At 44.9% G+C, this 19,642-nt stretch overlaps 1 long non-coding RNA gene across 2 annotated transcripts; it reads right to left on the minus strand.

Annotated features, from left to right (window-relative positions):
* Positions 1-6,361: 6,361 nt before the first annotated feature.
* LOC135300515 (uncharacterized) lies at positions 6,362-17,361 on the minus strand. 2 transcript variants are annotated; one of them, XR_010362348.1, is made up of 2 exons: positions 17,177-17,361; positions 6,362-6,598 (listed from the first exon to the last, which is right to left on the minus strand). It is a non-coding gene; the product is annotated as an uncharacterized LOC135300515 (long non-coding RNA). The 2 variants fall into 2 exon arrangements; XR_010362349.1 differs by having other exon boundaries at positions 16,949-17,361.
* Positions 17,362-19,642: the final 2,281 nt, after the last annotated feature.

Consider the following 19,642-nt stretch of genomic DNA (forward strand, 5'->3'; position numbering starts at 1 on the left):
TCCTGAGCACGGATCCTGCTGCACCCTTCCCATTTCCATTATATGAGCAGCCAGCCCTCTCAAGACATAGGAAAAGTTCACTTTGTCTATTTTGTCTTGAGGCAGTTTTGTTTCGAAGTCCTACAGCACATCCCACAGTGCCAAGGTTTTCACTGGCAATTTTTTTTATCTGGAAGGCTTTTGCTGGGAAAGGGCAGATATATCTCTTCCCTGTCATTGCTGACCACCTCTGCCTCAAGTCAGCTGTTTTGAGTAAACTCCTCCACCTTTTCTGTGTGACCCCACAGCATGACATTACTTAAATATGGCTTTTTAGATGGAGCTTCAAAGAAAAAAATTGGTCTGCATAATCCTGCTTCAGAAGCTGAACTTGAGCTCTCATCAGAAGTTTGCAGATGTAAAAGAAGGCTAAAAATCCCCAAGTCATACCTTTTGTGAAAGCAGTCATCAGGCACTGAATTCTCAGAGCTGTGTGGTTCAGTGGCAAAGGCCCCAGTGCCCATGGTTGCCCCCAGAGGCTGGGGCTGGTGCAGCAGAAGCAGAGGGCTGCAGGGCTGCTGTAAGTGGCAGAGTGTGCTGCAGCATGTGTGGGCACTGGGGTTTGTTCCCTTCCAGCAAGAGTAAATCAAGCTGCCCTTTACAGCCATCCAGGGAGGAGCCGCCAGGTTTGTCCACCAGGGCTGCTGTCTCCTCTTCACATCACCTTTGGAGTAGGCAAGTTCCTGCGGCTGATCCAGCTGGCAAAGAGCTCTTCTTTGGACACCATTAGCAGGACACACCATGCCATGCTTATTTTGGGTTCTTTTTTGCTTTTTGGTTATTTCAGGGGGGTTTTGGGGGGTCATCCCCCCCCCCCCCCCCCCCCCCGGTGTTGTTGTTTTTGTAGGGAGTTAAATGAATTCATGTCACTTTGAGGTTTGTGGTGCAATGTCCCAGTCCAGGTGACCTCACTGCAGGCTGGCACAGTCCAGTCCAAGTCCAGTGGCACAGCTCCTACACTTGCCCTGTGTCCAGTCCTTCCCTTGCCTTGGATGCCTCTCCCTGCCTTTTCCTCCTCTTCTCAAGGCTGGGCTGTAGCATAGGGGTAAACCAAAAATACTGCATGCTATTTTTTTCTCTTTTTTGCTGCTCTCTTGCAGATTGCTGCTGTTTTCTCCCAATTACAGAAAATGCTTGAAGCTGTGTAGAGGCTTAGCCAACAGGCAAGGAGGCAGCAATGCCTTTCTTAGCTCTGTGGAGTGCAGTCTTGAACCACTGTAGCACTTCTCGCTTACCCTTGTACCCTGAGACATCTTAGGTTTCAGTCTTAGGTTTCAATTGCTCTTCACCTGAGCTCCGCTTGGCATGGGCAGCCGGAAAGTGCTGGGCTCCAGTTTAGCTGGAGCATTAGCAGAGAAAAGGAAAGCTGGAGCATCAGCCAGCAAAATGTGATAGGGAATCCTCTTGCCCCCAACTCTGCTGATGCTAAAACCAGGGCCTGGCTTTCCTGTTTGAAACAGGACTGGGAGCTAAGGTCGCCTGTTGCAGGGTCAGCTCTGCCTTTAGCAGCTGCCATAGTTTCAGAGGCTTGTGTGCCAAGCTTTGCTTAGAAGCTCTGGTGCAAAGAGCCCCATTCAGCAGAAAGCCCAGGAGAATACAAAATCCCCTTGGACTTTTTATTGTGGAGGAGGAGCTGGTCAAAACCAAAATCAACAGTCCTGAAGCAAATAGTGCAGGCTTTGATCTACCCAGTTAAATATGAGCCCTGGTGAACTGGATCCTCCTCTCTTTGTGCATGTTCTCAAACAAAGTATTTTCCTTCAAGAGAACAGGCTGCAGACTGTCAGGCTTTCTCTTCTCCCAACCTACACCAGATGATGAGTTTTATGACAACATTGTCCTAACTTAAGTCATCCCATGCTTGGCTGGCCTTGCTAAACTTAAAAATGGAGAGCCTCAAAACCCCAAATGTTGTTCCCAGTGTGCCCTAGACAGTGGCATTGCTTAGATTTGCTGGTGCAAATCAGTACTGTGTTTGCTGAGCATAAGTATTTGGTCAGTCTTTGAGCTGATACATGCTGCTCCACTGCAATGAAAACATCAGATTTAGAGGAAGAAAAACAAAGGAAACAGACAGAATTTAGTAATTTTAGACACCACTCAGCAAAAATGGAGCCAGCTCAGTTTCAAACTGGGGATGTCCTTGAAAAATGTAGCCACATATGACTGTCTTAGGGCTGGCTCCAGGGCCAGCTCTTCCTCCTCTGCCCAGGGACCATATCCTGTTTTTTTGCAATACAGGAGGTCTCCAAAAAGCACATCTGAAGCCCTCAAGAATTGAGCACCACCACTGCTTTGCCACCCCTGGTACAAGTAAAGCTGAACCTTGGTGCCTGGCTTTCAGGTCCTTCCCCAGCTACCACAGCTGGGACAGGGAGCTGACCTGCACCACTCTGACCCTGGATCTGGAAAACCCCAACTCCAGCTTAAGTCAGGGGAGGAATAAAAGGAAAACCTTCCTGAAAGGCAAACAAATGGCAAAAGTGAAACAATGAGCCAATTGCTCACCAGGAAAATCCCCCAGCTGCTGTGTGGGTGGTGTGGGAGCATAGCCCCATGACTGCTAGGAAGTTGGGGCCCTTCTGGACAGCTGTGGGAGCCAGGGGCATGGCAGTGATGGTGTCCAAGGAGCACATGTCCTCACAGCCTAGCCTGGCCTGCCCAACCAGCTGCCATGCCTACCAGTTAAAGTCAATGAAGTTCTGGGGTACCTGTGCAGGACCCCTGTGTGGAAAGCAGTGAGAGGGTTTGAGGAGAGGGGAGGTGTTTGTTTTGCCCCTGTCCTTCCACCCAGGAGTGGGGCTGGGTCCCTGGTTTGCGCTGCAGTACTGCTCACTGTGCTGTCACATCTTGCTCAGTATCACACGCCTCCTTGGCTCCATGACACTTTGGCTTTCTAGCTTCTAGTAATTCTCTTTCACTATGTGGTGCTCACCTCCGAGGATTCAGCAGCGACCCTGTCTGCCCTGGATGTGCATGTTTCCCACATCCCACAGCTGTGGAAGCAGCGAGGCCAGATCATCCATGTGCCAAGGCTGCATCAGCAGTCCAGCGCTGCCATGCTGTGGGGATCACAGCTCATGATGCTGACCTGCTGTGTAGCCAGCCTGCAGGGCCAGCCTGGCCACAGAGACATCCCACTGTGGGCATGCTGCTCCCAACCATGGGCTCTGCTGGGACCACTGTCCCCCTGTGAAGGGAGATCCTTAATTGACTGACTGGGGCTGTAATTCAGGGTAGTGATGAGCTTCTTGCCCCCACACTGGACTGGCTTCTGGTCTGCAGCCAAGACATAGAGCCATCACCTGCCAAGGCTTCAGCTGCATGTTCCTAGGACTGAGACATCTCCAGCCTCCACCACCACTTTCCTGCCTTCATTTTTAAATGGTCAAACACCAGGCAGAGTAAATCCCACTGGAGAGTGGAAAAAGATGGTGCAGAAGTCTGTCTGGGGAACATTTGTGCCATTTTGCCCTGTCATCACCCTTCCTCCCTGGAAGTATCCAAACAAGTGAATGAGGCATCCCAATCAAACCCCCTGCTGCCTTTCAGTAGCAGGAACAGCAGTGACTCTACTGCCAAGATGAATTTGGCAGCCACGTAGCAGATTTTTGCATATGCTCTAAACAGCATTTGGATGGCAAGTAAGGACAAACACAGCTTTGCCCTTGAAAGCAAACTACCTAAGCTGGCTTCTGGTGCAGGTAATGAATAGCAACTGCTTTATATAAAGCAGCAGGAGGAGCAGTCCATTTTCCACAAGTCCTGAACCGGCCCGGTGGTGGCACTGGCCCTGGGACACAGGGCCCACTGCTGGAGGACCAGCACTGCTCACAGCACTGCCCACAGCACAATTTGCAGCCTCTTGCTGAGCTGCACAGTGCTGCCCTCAAAGACAAAGCACCAGCCATGACCAGCTCAGCTTGGGAAGGCTGATGGGCTGGCAGCCCAAAGCAGTGTGGAGTTTTCCATGGTCAGTTATTGTGGTGGCATGGCCAGAAGCTGCTATTATTAGATGGCATATGAATCACCCGCACGACTGGAATTAGCAGCCTCAGCCTGAGCCGAGCTGGACACTTATTGGAAAAGCCTCATTTAAGCCCAGCCAAGAGACAAAAGTGGACAGGGCTCTGAGAAATGGCTTACCCAATGCCCACTTCAGCCCTGGCAGCTGCCTCTTCCAGCTGAGAGGGAAGTACCAGCTCTAGGGATTTCCCATGGCCCTGATGGTGTGACAGAAGAACGGAAGGATCATGAAAACTACACCCCTGTTCATGAACTGCCAACTCCATGCAAAATATAACAAGACAGGAAAAACTTTGGGGGATACAATCTTGATCTGAAGGGGTTGGTTGAAAGGCCACAGCCTGACAAAAGGTACAGGTGAAGGGCTTACAGCTGCCATGCCTGTGTCTCTGCCTGGTCTGCTGCAAAGCAACATCAGCAGACAACACAAGCAGCTGCTGAGCAGGGTAACAGGGCTCTGTGGCTGTAGGGCCCAAACTGGCAGATTACTGGGAACTCACTGGGTGCAGAGTGAAAGAGAGAAAAGAGGGAGCTGGAAACACATTTGCTTTTCTGGATGGGAAAACACTGAAGCCCTTTGATTTCTGTTTTGACTCATTTAACCCTGGAACTGCAATAAGGCAGCCCAGTAAGCAACACAACTTGTAGGAATAGCAGCTGCTTAAGTTTTCCTTCAGTCTTGTCACTAGGCATTTTGCCCATGATGTTTCTCATTTACTCTTTTGCAAAGGAGGTAAGTCCAATCTCTGTGTTCTCTCGCATGGTTGTGAATCAAATGCATTGGCAATAAAGTTCAATCACCAGAGATGTGCTGTGATATTTGCTTCACCCTGAGCTTTTGCTACCAAAATTAAAATTACACATCATGTCATATTTTCACAGGACAGGAAAGAGAATTTCATATGCATTGCAAAGTCACACCAAGGCACATTGTCAAGAGTGGTGGAGTACACACCATTTCTTATAGGCTAACAAAGGAGCTTTTATTTAGTAATGAACTATTACAGCACAGTACAAAGATTTGCTTTGTTCAGTGACTAGAAATTGTTTGCAGATTTTTCCAGCCACCGGGAGTTGACAGTTCACTTAAGAAATCAATTCTTAAAGCTAGAGTGCCTATATGCCTGTTTGGCTCTTGGAGCACTGCGAGCCCAGAGCTGCACAGGGTCCAGTCCAGCTCTCTTTTTCCATGGACTGAAACAGTGAAACATTTTTGGATCTGTCTCTTGGTAGAGGAGGCATATCCATGGTTTCAGCTGTTTCTCCCTCATCACCTTCGGGAAAGCTTAAAGCTTCTTACCCATACTGCTGGAAGAAAGGGATGAGAAAGAGAAAATTTTAGGAGCTTCAATGTGAGGTAAACAGATTGTATGAGTGCTACAGAGGGCTCATCTGTGTGGTGGACTCTTAGCCTTCTGAAGCAAAAAAAAATATATATGTGCATGGTACTATCCATGTAGTAGAGATGATAGATAGAAAACGTGGTGCACAAGGACTGAGGTGATGCACTAAGCTGAGGAAAGGTCTACACCCAAGCAGAGCTAGGCACTGCCAGGAAAGAACAGGGATCTTCTCCTCTTCCAATCTTTTCCTCTACTTCTATTAATAGGCTTTAGTACCAATGGAACCATGGGGTGCAGGCACACAGGATCCCTGGGAAACCCATCCCATGCTTTAGCATCTCTGATGAGGAAGGTGACCTGGAAGAGCTTTTTTCAATCCTACAGAGCAGGTCAGGCCTCTTGGCTCAAACACACAAATCACACAGCCAGTGTGTTAGTGAATGAGAAGCAAAGATGGCTCTTTGTCCCAGAGAGGGATTGTGGTCAGTGGGAGGGAACAGGAACCAGCATTAATTCACCCAGGGCTGTACCGGCAGCCACTCCACCATGGGGGTAATGGAATTACCAGGCTATTTTCTCATCCAGCACCTTTAACCATTTTATTTATCCCCAGTGAGCTTCTTGTAGAAGGGTGAAGGAGGAGGAACAGAAACATGCTTGGCCCTTTAACTCCAAGTGAGGGCACTTAATGAACATACCTCTCCTTATTTACCAGCCAGCTTTCCCAGAAATATCAGAGCACAGAGCAAGGAGCTGCCTTGATACTAAATCCTTTGGCAGGTTTAAAGGCACCAGAAACACAGTTCTGCCTGTCAGCTAAAGAAAAGCAATCTCTAATATCAGCTTCTGAAGACTTCCTCTCTCTAAGTCTTTCCAAAATACATCATGTGCAGGTGCAAATATATACATATACACACATGTTCATTTGTTTGTCTATTTTTAAGCAAATTAACTCACTTTTCTGATTTTTTATTTTTCTGGGAGGGAAATTAAAATCTTCTAGAGCACCAGCCCTCCTCTGTCAGCCAGCAACCTACAGCAGGGAGTTGGGAACATGGCATTTGTCCCATGCATGAGCTGCAGGTTAGGCTGTAACTGATCTACAGTTACAGTAGATCTGAAAAGCCTCATGTCTCCTCTGCACTCTGCTTTGTTCTGCTAGGCACTGCCATAATTCTTGCACGTCACCTCTGGTGAATGAAAAAAAACAGTGTTAGTAAATAGGCTTGTTGCATATTGGAATGCAGCAGCAAGGAACTTACAAATACTTTGCCACATGACATCACTTAAGCTTTTGTTTGTCTTTCAATGGTGAGAAAAGAGAAGAGAAGAGAAGAGAAGAGAAGAGAAGAGAAGAGAAGAGAAGAGAAGAGAAGAGAAGAGAAGAGAAGAGAAGAGAAGAGAAGAGAAGAGAAGAGAAGAGAAGAGAAGAGAAGAGAAAAGAGAAAAGAAAAGAAAAGAAAAGAAAAGAAAAGAAAAGAAAAGAAAAGAAAAGAAAAGAAAAGAAAAGAAAAGAAAAGAGAGAAGAGTGGGAGGGGAAATGGGCTTGAAGCAGCTCTGTCTAACTATTTATTTACCTTCTGTGTATGCCTCACACTCTTATTCATAGGTTACAGCCATGGATATTCATAACGTCTTGAGGGTCCTCAGCACAAAACCCTCAAGAGAGGAGCTGGTTCATGACATGCTCAAAAGCATTATTGTTTCATCACTTTTCTCATCAGATAACAACATAACTTCATTGCTGCTTCTGGCAACCTCTGCACTTCCGTTCCCTACGTGTCCCTGAAGCACACATTGCATGGGAAATGCTCCTCTGTTTTGACACACAACTCAGCATGAAACCAGGCGTCTGGGAAAAGGACACAGTAGAGTTGAGCCAGCACCCCCTGATGCTCCACAGGGATCTGAAGATGGGCCTGCTGTACTGAAGTCTGGAAAGGAGAAGTGGGAAGGAAAGAGGGGCTGGGAGGGGGGAAGTAACTGGTCACACAGCAAAGTTGCAGTGGTGTCAGGAGTGCAGTAACTTTTGCCTGCAAACAGAAAAGCAGAGGTACCTGATCTGGTTCAAAATAAACATAGTCTTGGCACTACGGTGACATCCCACGGTGACTTTTATAGGCATTTTTCTTAGGCCATTTCCTCTCCAGCACTGCACTCCTTGCATCCTCTCCCACACTGAAATAAGCTGCGGGTGAGACAATTTATCCCACTCTGCTGTGGTTACTCAGCATTTGCTGGCAATGCCCTCATCATAGCTTGGCCCTTTGGTCCCAGATCAAATCATTTGGTTTGGACACCAGATAAAGGATGAGTTTTGTCTAACTTTACAGATCTACACTTGGCCCCTTCATTGCAGATCCTTTTAAAAGCAAAGAAGAGAAATGGGCATGATTTTCCTGACCTGTTCTAGACACTGAAATGAGGAGAGGTGACTCATAGCTGTGTCTACACTTCCCCATATTCTCCTCCATAAAGGGAGCCTAATGTGACTAGCTCAGATGGAGGGCTCTATGTTTAGTCAGATGAATCCCACCCAAAGTGACTGCAGCTGCTGGAGGAATGTGAGCTTTCCCATAATCACTTCCCTTCCTTCCCCATAGTTTTGGGGCAGAGAGAATTATTTAAGCTGATGAGTCCTTGAAGGATTCCTTGAAATTTATGCAAAATCTGCTCGCAAGAACGTGTGTCTTCTTGGATCAGGCCTGAGCACAGTTCTGTGGGGGTTCCAGGCAATAGGGCATTCAGAGGGCAATGCAACACTGGACACGCACTCTGCTAGCAGGCAGCCTTAAAATGGAAATAGCAAAGACAGTAACAGAGGGAGCATCCAAGACATCTCTTGGGTTTGGACAGCTACTAAGTTGGCCACATCCCAAGAGAAACAACTTCCACTTTGTCCCCAGACTCCTACCCTTACCTCTGCCTTCCTCTTTTCCTTCTGCTTTCTTCAGTCATCTCCCTCCTGAATAGAAACTTTTGAGAGGCTTATTTCCTTGCACCTGCTTCTGCTGTGATGTAACTGTGGTAATAACCACTGTTGGACATATTTCTTGGAGTTTTTTGGGGTGGTTTTTTTGTCCATTTTATTGCATTATGGTTATATTTAGAGATGGGCTCAGAACAGAGCTGTGCAAGAGGCACACTCCCATAGTTTGGGAAGATCTGAAGCAAGAGTCAGATCCCTTCATTTCAGCTGGTTTTCTTCTTACTAAAGTGCAGATCAAAGCCCAAGGTGGGGTTTGGAGAAGCTGGAGAAGTTCAAATAGAAGTTGCAGTGCAAACTGTATGTGAGGCCATTCTGTGGTTGTGGTGGGATGAAGCCATGTGCAAAGACTTAAATTCTGCCTTAGCATGTGCTTTCTGTGCTCCTTGATGGAAAGGAAGGCTGGGAAAGCCAACTGCTGCCTCGCCTTCCAGAAGCGGCAAATGAGACAACAGAGAGATCAAAGATAACATCACCAATAATAATAATGGTGATGATGATAATGAAGATTATGATAATAATATAGGACTCCTGTCCCTAGGTGGCCTTGATCTCTCTCCATGTATTTTAAGATCTCATATCTTTATTTGCAGAGGAAACTGTGTACTTAGACCTGTTGTTTGATATGACCTGATGCTTTCTACAAAATCATGACTTGACTCCCAGATCTCACAGTTCAAATTGAGCCTGTTGTCAGCAACTGGCAAGAGCTCCTGTGCTGCTCAGCTCCACCAGCACTGAGCCTGAAGGCTTCAGACAGACCAAAACACCACAGTTCTCTGAAAGCAAAGCTGCTTGGTGCCACGTATGAAGACTAGAAAAGACCAAAGGGGAACTGGCTCATGCAATGTTACCAAGTGATTTTGGCAGGTTATTCTGAGGCAGGACAATGCTCAGTAAATCCTCACAGAAGTAGCACAGGCAGGGCCATAGGCAGGTCCCAAGGGGAGAGAGATATATTGCATCATCTCACCGCTCCAAAGCATTTGGCCCATCTATATCCAGTGCTTCCAGAGATACTCAACAAAACACTACCTGTGCCCCAAACCCTTAAAGCTGAAGGTTGGGCACCATCACTGTATCAGTGCAGAGCTGCATCAATAACCTAATTGAGGGAAATGTCGATTTTTTTTTTCACCACCCTGAAAGGAACTGGACTAAGAACTGAGAGATGATAATTCCAATCAAATTTTACACAGTCATGCTGGAGAGTTTCTGAGTTTCTGTCCTGTGCTGCACTCAGATATGTCTATAAAGGCAACCTCATTTACAGGTGATTTTACCATCCCTGAGGTGTGGACATGGTGAGACCACCACCTGGTGCTGCAGCCCAGGGATGCTCCTGATGATGCTTCCGCCATCCCAAAGTTCTATTATTTGCTTCTACATTCCCAGAGTCAGCTGAGCTCTCTTACCCCATGGAACCAGCAGCTATTGTGGAGGCAGTTACCACAATGACCCCATAATCCTGTTTTCCAAGGCAGAGCCTCCTGTCCTGTAGGTACAGCTTGAACTCTTTTGTCCCAGATGTATTACTTTTCATTTAGCTAAATTAAAACACATTTTCTTGGATTGTGACCATTCAGCCAGCAATTCTGATCCCTCTGTAACTGTAAACTATCCTTGCCATTATTTACTGGGCTGCAGGTGGACAGACTGAAACATTAGCTCTGCACAGGCTGCCCCCATCCAGCTCAGCTGGCTGCTGATGCTGTACAATAGTGACAACTATTTTGGTGTCCAGGGAGAAGATTATTTCATGACTGACTCTTTCAGCTGAAATATTCAGCTCTTCTGAGATTTGGGAGCACATTTGGGATTGCTGAAGGAGTAGCATCTTTTTCTCCACAGCCGGTCTCATCATTGAATGATAACCTCTCACTGACTCCCCCTCTTCATTTCCTTTGTATATGGAAAATCACAGATAAGAGAGAGAGAGAGAAGGAAAACAGATTTACTTCATTAATTTATGCTCCGAGTCATGCAATGACAGAGCCACTGAACTGACATCAACCACTTTCCTGTTCACCCCACCACAGCTGAATCCTACCCCAAGCCATGTAATGTGGCCAAATAAAGACACTGAGGCACAGAAAAGATGACAAATCAAATTGTCATCCTCCTTGCTAATGCACACAAACTGCTGCAATGAGGTTTCCTTTACAGTAGAACAGCTCCTGGTACAATGTATGCATGTAGAGGTCTGGAAGACCTTTCCATAGCAATTCTAATGCTCTAAAGAAATTACAGAGAAATTACATACATTTATTGATTTTTAAAATTATTTTTTTTAGTGTGCTCTATGTTCACAGCATCTCTGACAACAGGATAAATATTCTTTCCATGCAAGTCCAGTAAGGTCAGTAAACTTGCCCTAGGAATGAGTTTAATGACATTTGGGTCAGAAATACCATTTGCATTTCTGCAAAACCATTACTGCTAACAGCTCTGGGTCAGTGTGTAGGAACACCAGCTCCTTCACCATCCCAGTGCTGCATAGCCTGAACATCAGACATGTGAAGAGATGGCATGGTCTTTCAGCTCTTCTCCTGGGCTACGTCACAGAGGAGCCATACAGATAAGGACAATCAAACAATACTAAGCTATCTACGAGAGGTCAGATTCTGTCCCTGTAGGATGAGCCACCAGGTCAGGGAACTTGCCCTCTGTTTGTGAAAGAACGTTAAGCAATTTCCCAGGAAAATCACTCTCCTATTACCACATCTAAAGCACAGAGTTAGGAGGAAACACGCAGCCTTACAGAGCAGCCTTCAAACAGCCCACACTGCATTGGCTCGGCCACAGAGATGCAGCCCAGCCGTGGTGTGTGTGTCTCACCACCTCGGCTCTTATCCCTCCATTTACTGAATCAGAGGCTGGTGTCATCACAGAATATGCTGCAGAGGCCACTGGGCCACACACATATACCTTTCTTGTGCACGTTGCCTAAATCCCACTGATCAATGACTTCCTGCATGGTCACTGGAATGCTGTGGGAAGAGGCACATAAAATTCCCTGCTCTCATTTAGCGCTCCTGTCAAAGCTAGAGAAGTCCTGGCCCAGCTTCAGCTACAAAAACATATGAAATATATCAGCTGAGGCTGAACAGAATAGGAACCGATGGCCAGTCCGGATATTGCTGCTGTTTCACTGGGAAGGTTTACTTCCGAAGCCCGTGCAGATGATTCATCCAAGAGCCCAGGTGCTTAGGCCCTCACCAGGTACTATGGTAAAGGCAGCCAAAGCCAGGTTTAAGGGAAATCACTGTAAACCCACTACCTATAGGCTTTACTTTCCAGAGGTTAAAGCACCACAAGAACAATGAGAAGCACAATTCATTTTGTAGCATTTGTACTTTTGTCTTCTTTTCATGGCTTCACCTTGGGCACTCGTGATGAAGTAACCAGAGAATTGCATGAAAAGGGAAGCCCTATCTTGGCAAAGGACTTTCAGATTTTGATATCTGGCTCAATTTTAAAAATAATGGAAAACAAAAACATTCTCATGCTTCTAATGGGAACCTGATTAAAAACAACAACAACAATGGACACAAAACACATTACTTCCAAAAAACTTCAGCCCTCACTAGAAACATACAATTTGGAGAGATGGCTGGTGAAACTTTTACAGACACAGCCTCCACAAGAAACACACAACTTCTTGTTCCCTTTTCTAGACAGTTTTTAAGTTGGGTTTTCCTATTCACATTGAGCACATGGAAACAACTGCATGGAACTGCTAACTAGTAAAAGAAAAGAACAACAGTAATTTCTGTTGTGACTTTAAAATACAAATAATGAGAGAAATGCCCATGTAGGTCTAAAAATCTGTAAAATACTTGATTATGCTATTCTTAAACAAAGCATATATTTGGTTTTTTTCACTTAAAAGCTTATGTAATTAAATAATAGTTTTATTTGACTAAAAATATTTTTAAAAGATAAATGCAAGACAAACTCTTATTCTCAGCTGTATTAATTTAGTTGTATAAATCTCAAATTTGGCATAACAAAAATGAAGCAAACTGATCTGATAATAAACTCAAGGATGAACAATATTTTTCAAAGGCCTACATAAAAATTCTGAAAGTTGGTATAGCTGGTAAGGGGAAATGAGATAAAAAATGACATTAGGCTGGCTGAAAAACCTCCAACACCAGGATGTAATCTCATCAGGAATGGAAGAAGCAATAAGATGAATATGTTTTGGGTGCTTCCACCCTCTAGGGACTCAGACCAAAAAATCTTGAACTTGGGTGACCACATAGAGAAAACCCAAGAATAAATAATGGGTCATCTCAGGATCACTTGGCCAAAGAAAATGAAAAGTTTATTTAGTCCTTCAGCAGTTTTTTTTTTTTTTGTGTGTGTGGTTTTTTTTTTTTTTTTTTTTTTTTTTTGTTTGTTTTTATTTAATGCAGGAAAGAAAAACAAATTGGTTGTTACAGGTGATTTCAGTTTGAAATATTTTTGAGGTTACATTGATACCACTGAGAAACAGTCTAGGGTTTCTAAAACTAGCAGATAATATTTTCACAGCAATTACACAAAGAAGATGACTTTACTATGGACCTCATTTAGGTTGAAAGTCGCTGGTTGTGTCAGGACCATTCATTGTGGTGTGATTACAGTCTCTGCAGGCAAAGAGAAATTTCCAAGTAGTGATTAATATACCCAACTGTTGTATCAAAAAGATTTCCCAAAGCTGTTGTAAACTGCCTTCAAAATTAGTTAGGATGAAAAATCTAAACAGAAAAAAATATGAATGAAAATTGTTCAGACATAATAAAACTAAAAGAGAAATAATCAATCTGCCTCCCTCCACAATTAAGCTTAAGCTAAAAGCTCATTCAAATTCATCAGCAACTGGAAACTACTAACTACATCAGTAACAAACAAGGAGGAAAAAGTAAAGAATATTAATGATATTGTGAAATGCAGAAATGCACTAAGGGAAGCTGTGGGCCTTGTGGAAATGGTGCTTCAATATTCAGACTTTCTATATTTAGGTAGAAGAAAATGTTTAAAAATATGTTAAGAACAAAACTAATCCTAGCAAAACTGGTAAAGTTGATGCAGAAAAAGCTGAAATAGTTGCCTATTACTTCAGTACTGGAAATAAGTGGCAAGGAAATTATTTTATATGCAAAGGCAAATTATCTACCAGTCCATTAAGAAATAAACAACTATTAAAATTCAGCAGCATCATTGTTTGCCTGACAGCTGTGCCACGGGGGTCTCAAGAGGCATCCTGCAGAATGCTCTGCTTCAGAAACACCGTCTACTACCTGGCTGGGCTGTAGGTAAGTGGAAAGGTCAATATGCCTCTCCTCTGGGCTTAGTGTGGGAGGGGGAATGGAGTAGAAGGTGGGGGCAGGGGACAATCAGGGCACTGCAGCCTTGCTCTCTGGCTCTGGAGTGCTGGCTGTGGCTGCAAGTCACAACTGCCAAAGGAGCGTTAAAAACCTGCCAAGAGCCACACAATAAATGGCAAAACTGCATCTAAGTGAGACTCTTTGGGACAGGGGTTTATTTATACAATCACAAAGAAGATTCAAAGGCATCTCAATTTCTGCATGAAGAACAGAAACAGTCCCTGCTAAATCTGTCTCCATCGAGCAGAGAAAGCCATCACAATTCAAGCAGGAGAACTCAAACCTGATCAAATGAGAGAGCTGGCATCAAGTGTTAAGAATAAGGGCGAATGAATTACTTAAAGAGGTTGTGGATGGCTCTGATTCTTGATGTTTTCATTGGCTTCATCAAGGAGAATTTTCAAAAACACCACCAGCTGCAGTCAGCCAAGTCACTCAGCCAGTCTCCCTAGCTTGTCCCTGGCCCATGGAGAAAGATAAAAACTTCTTTAGGGAGTGATTCAGTGTGCCTAAATTCAGCATCTGCTTTGAAATACATTCTAGAGGAAAACACCTCACCCCTTCCCTGCTTCCTACCCCCTGATTATCAAATGGTCTTAGGGAGACCAGGTGTATGCCAGGTAAGCAATTGGGTAGCACCAAACGTCTTTCTACTTTTGAGGAAAGTCCTCTACAGAAAAATTAGTGCAACAGGCTCTTCTTAAAGATCAGAATTCAGGCACTGGGGCTAATGATGCACGTGGCTGTTTCTGAAGATCCAGCAAATGACCTATAAATTTTAAACCTTGACTGAAACACTTGACCCAAACAGGTCACAGCCTGCCCTCCACCCTCCCCCACCCTTGACTCTATAAAGTATTTGTTCAGTATTGCAGAATAGCAACTAACTGGCTTTCACAGGTTACTTCCAGTTCACAAATGGCTCATGTCACAGAGAAAATGAAAAGTCATAAAATAATCAGTACCTTCAGTAAAATAATCACTACCTTCAGTAAACAGGCAAACCCACTCCTGCAAGCACTGAGGCAGGAAGAACTTTAGCAACAAAAATCTTGAGTTAGACAGAACCAGGTCTAATTGCATTCTTTATATCCAAGTGATATAACCCCATTTGGCAAGGCGGCTGGACTAGATGATCTCCAGAGGTCCCTTCCAAGCCCAAAAATTCTGTAATTCTGTGAGAAAAATCTGGACCATCATCTGTGTTTTGTTTTGCTTTTAGGAGAGACATGAAGACACTTTCTTTTTCTCTCTTATTTGCACTCTATGAGTAGAGGCCATTTTTCTCCATCCCTGCAAACATCTATTTCTTCCTTTGCATCAGGTTTGCCAGATACCTTTTAATTTATTTCCTCTGTCATCTGCTAAAGTGCCATTTATCAGCTGACATCTTCAAAACTGCATGGTAGGGGATGGGCTGTCATCCATCACTGAATCTGGTAAAGAAGTCACAACTGTGAGCTTCCCAGCTATCAGCTGCCCAGGTAAAACCTTAACACCTCAGTGGAGCCACAGGCAGCACGAGCCGCACTAAGAAGCTTGTGGGGGCAACGTGGGCTATTGTGGGGGATACGTATCTGTGGCTCACAGTGCATGGAAGTGAGCCCAGATACACTCATAGATGGTCTCTAAGGAACACTGCACGTCGCAGGCAAGGATGTGCCCATTTTGCATGTAATGCTTGGAAAGGTGGCCTGCACTCTTTTCCTCCAGTCTACACTCACTGCTTGCAAATCTCTTCTTCTTGAGGTGCAGTTTAGTAATATGAAGCTAGTCAGGGCTAAGGATTTTGTCTCCATGCTAAAAATCTCAGTGATTTTTCTTCTATCCATTTCTAAACTGATGCAGTTGAACCACTGAAACTCCAGTGGGAATACTTTGGCTGATGTTGGGTTAGCCCATTCTCAGCTGATTAAAGCTACACTACATTAAGCATAGTGCTAAACTGTGCTAAGATAATGCAGTTGCTCTTCTCCAACTAAAATGAATTAACTCTAGACTAGAGTTGTTCATTCATGGGAAAAAAATTCTACATATTCTTAAGTACATTCACAGTGGAGAGCTGCAAAAATATTTTGTCTCTCATTCTTGTCTCTCATTAAGAGCTGCACATTGATTATTTATTTATTTCTAATTTAGCAACAGCAGTAGCACAAATTGCCTCCTTGACCTGAGGTAGTTGCCAAATGTTCAGTTCAGAACCAATTTCAGTGCTACTGTAATCCCCTGAACTGGAGAGCTGGAGCAGAAGTAAAGCTGAGCCAACCTGAAACTGTAGCTGCACGAATGGCGCCAATCTAATTAAGTTATGAAAAACTGTCCCTCCGGAGATGACTCTCCTGCAGCTCACAAGCAAAAGGTGGAGAACATGTGAATCTGGCCACAAGCCCCAACTGTTGACAACCCAACTTACAAAGCATCTGTACGCATGCCCTTCGGGAAGAAAGATGAGTGGTACTCTGGGGAACCACATATTTGTTTAACTCTTTGTTCTGTACTTGTCCAGGCAAAGAGAAAATGTTTCATATTATGCTGAATACCATCTCAGATTCTGGCAGGATTAGTTGTCAATATTATTACAGCCTCTTCAGTTACAGTGCTTCAGCAATAAAGTAGTTAGACTGGCTTTGAAATACAGAAATTCAGGCAATACAATCACACTATGAAAGAGTGCTCATTAGCCTTTGGCTGACCTTGAAAAATTGCGTTTCTCTCCAATTCTTCCACAAATTGCCTTTAAGGAGACCTCCTTATTTCTACCAAGTCACAAGGTTTGACTGTGTGACTCATATTTTTTAGCCACTCTCTCACGATCAGAAGGCATGCTAGCCTTTTACACGCAGCCACAACTGCTACAAGGAGGATACATAAAAATGCTCCGACAGTCTTTAATAGGGACATGTTCTTATTTGTTTGGGATTTTTTTTTTCCAACCTCAAAAGTTTCATAATGAAACAGTGGGTCTTATAAAAAAGTGTCACTCGTCAACTCAAATTTTATGTCTAGGTCACTGTAAGGACTTTGTCATGTTGTGACCGGTCATGGTCCTAGCTGAGGAAGCTGAATTATGTGTAATCAGATATGTCTGGGGGCATGAGTGGGCTCTCAGAGGGATGTGTTCTCTTGTTTGAGACAAGTAGCATTGCCACAAGAACTGACTGTTGCTGGACATAGCTCACCAAATATGTTGAACCATTTGGTTGACCCGTATCCTGTATCTCTGCCTCTGCTCACAGCTGGAGAGATTCTCCAGCAAAACACTTGGACAAAGGAGGGGGGAGGAGCTCTGTTCAAGGTGCACCTTGCCACAGCAGAACAGGTTTTGATGCCTCCACAGTGAGGATCTCAGTCAGACATAGTGTTTTCAGCAGAACTTGGCACTGGCATGCAACACCTGACATAATTACCTGCCTGCAGCAAGGCTGGAGGCAAATCTGCTCATTCTTCTGCTCCTGTTGCACAGCAGGTGATGGAGCCGAACAGCGCCAGAAGTGGGGAAAAGCACCTGAAGGAACTGCAGCTTGGATGTCACAATTCACCCAAGGAACTGGAGCCTGTCTGAGTAACAGGATCAGGGCATGGTTACAGGCTGATGGGCTACACCTGTAATGCCATGGCTACACTGCTCTCGGACAGCATCCTTGCTGAGCAGAGCCTTTGCGCATCAGCATCCCGCTGCTCAGCTCTCTTCACGGGAGCATCCCTGTCAGCATTGCCTCAGGAGTAGTCCCTCTTCCTTGCACCCGGGCGATGTAGCAGCGTGTGCTGGCAGATGAAACAAGCGCACAGGTCTAATTCCACCCAAAAGAGGGCAGTAGTGCTTACAGACAAACAGTCAAGGCAGTAGTTTACACTGGCGGCTCGACTTTCCCAACCAAGCTGATAGAAACTCCCCAGTTCTTGGCACAGGCAGAGCAGTCCACAGAGCTCTGTCTTTCACACACTTTGTTAGCCTCTGCTCTCATTTCCTCCCTTTGACTCATTAGTTGTTTTACCATCATTTCTCTGGAAATACAATGAAAAAAAATCACATGGATTCATCCATGCCAGTGCTGAGTACCAGGTGCCTCTGTGTTACCCCCATCTATCAGTTATTCAGCTGCCAGCCAGTGCATGCCTTCGGCAGACACAGCTTCTCAGACAAAATGTGGCTTGGGTGTAGTCGGGAATGGAAAATTGGATACACCACAGTTTATGGCAATCAAGCAATGTTCAGAAGCTTGATGTCACAGGAAACCATTGATATTGTGAATAATTCAGAGCAATTAAAAAAAAACCTCCCAACATAACCAACTGGTTTTCTCCCATTGTAGCTATGCTATGTTTTCAAGTAGCCTGTTTGTCCAGTGCTTTCACTCTCACCTTTGACAGGTGTAGTTTACAAAACAATATAATTAAGCCTGAGCACCTGGCATTAACTTTTTCACTTACCATCCTCATCACTCAGCCACAGGGCTGTGTGGGTTTCCATGGTCTTAAGCGAACACAGGTAACAGACTTTGTTTCCCAGCATCAGAGGGTTTCTCAACCTGGCAACCTCTGCTGTGTTGAGGTTGTTCAGTTAATGCTGTTTTGTTGGCTCCAATGCTAAAAACACCAGACATACTAGCAGCAGCCAAGGTATTAACAACAAAAACAGCAGCAAAGACAATAGCTACACAAGTATAGCTCATGAGCTTAGCTTTGTTTAAAGGTACAGGATCTGCACAGCCTCTGGGAGCTGGACCCAGAGCAAAAACCACAGCCAACTTTCCCTCCTCTATTGCTCCTGACAGTTGGGAATGACCCTGCTCCAGATCAGCACAGCCCTTTACTCCTGGGTGAAATGAAAACACAGCTCCAGCATGCTGTGGTGAACACAGGCCTGGAGGTGTGATTTCTTACACAAAATATGTTTGGACAGAATGTGGCACAGTAGCTGCAATGTAGCCTTTACACAGCTGGACTGATAGCATTACACAGCAGTGCTGCTGCTGCTGCACCTCCATATGACACTGTGTCCCCTCACCAGGGCTCCAAACAAGCCAATAAGTCTGCCACTGCCTGCTGTGACAGGTCACTGTGCGGGGTCTCTGTGCTGAGAAGAAAGTTCTCCTTCAGGTTAAATCCTAAGACTGTCTATCCTGTGAGAAGCCTGTTTAGAGGATGGGGCAAGCTGGAATGTAGGAGGATGGGTAACACCTGAGCAGCTTCATGTCTAGTGAGACAGCCCTTTCAGAAGAGGTAGGAATGTCACCCCTTCACTCATAACTGTTACATGGTGTCCTTTAAGACTGTTTCTTAAACACTGACAGAAACCAATACAGCAGGGTACGGTCCTCAAATCACAGATGTACCCACTCTGAAATGATCTGATTTTACCACATGCACAGATCTAGCATGAGCATGAAGCACTTCTGGGGCACATGGCAGGACCTCAGGCTTCAGGGACATGCTCTCTACTGGCACTCAGAAGGTCATTTAGGTGACTAGGGCATTTTAATAGGGGCTGTATTCTTGCATTTGAGCTAGACTCTCCTCTAAGTAAAAAGCAAAGCCTATGACTTTTCCTGAACATAATCTCCTTTTCTGAAGCTGCCTACAATCCTCTAAGTAAAACCCAAAAGCCTTATTATGTCTCTTCAAGGAGAAAACCCTACTTGCACCATCAGAGCAAGACCTTAGTGGCGCATGGTGCAGAAAACGGAGTTCAACTGCTCACTAATCCATGGGAAAAGATAGGTGTGACTCTTGAAAGAAGAGTCAGGTTATTAGTACTGCACCTGAGACAAGAAGAACTGGTCCCCAATGGCTCTGTAGTACTCCCAGATTTGGAGCTGGTGCTGGAGCCAGCAACTGACACAAGCATTGCATGATGTTGATCTGCTCTCCGG

This window comes from Passer domesticus, chromosome 1 (assembly GCF_036417665.1).
Source record: "Passer domesticus isolate bPasDom1 chromosome 1, bPasDom1.hap1, whole genome shotgun sequence".
Lineage (NCBI taxonomy): Eukaryota > Metazoa > Chordata > Aves > Passeriformes > Passeridae > Passer > Passer domesticus.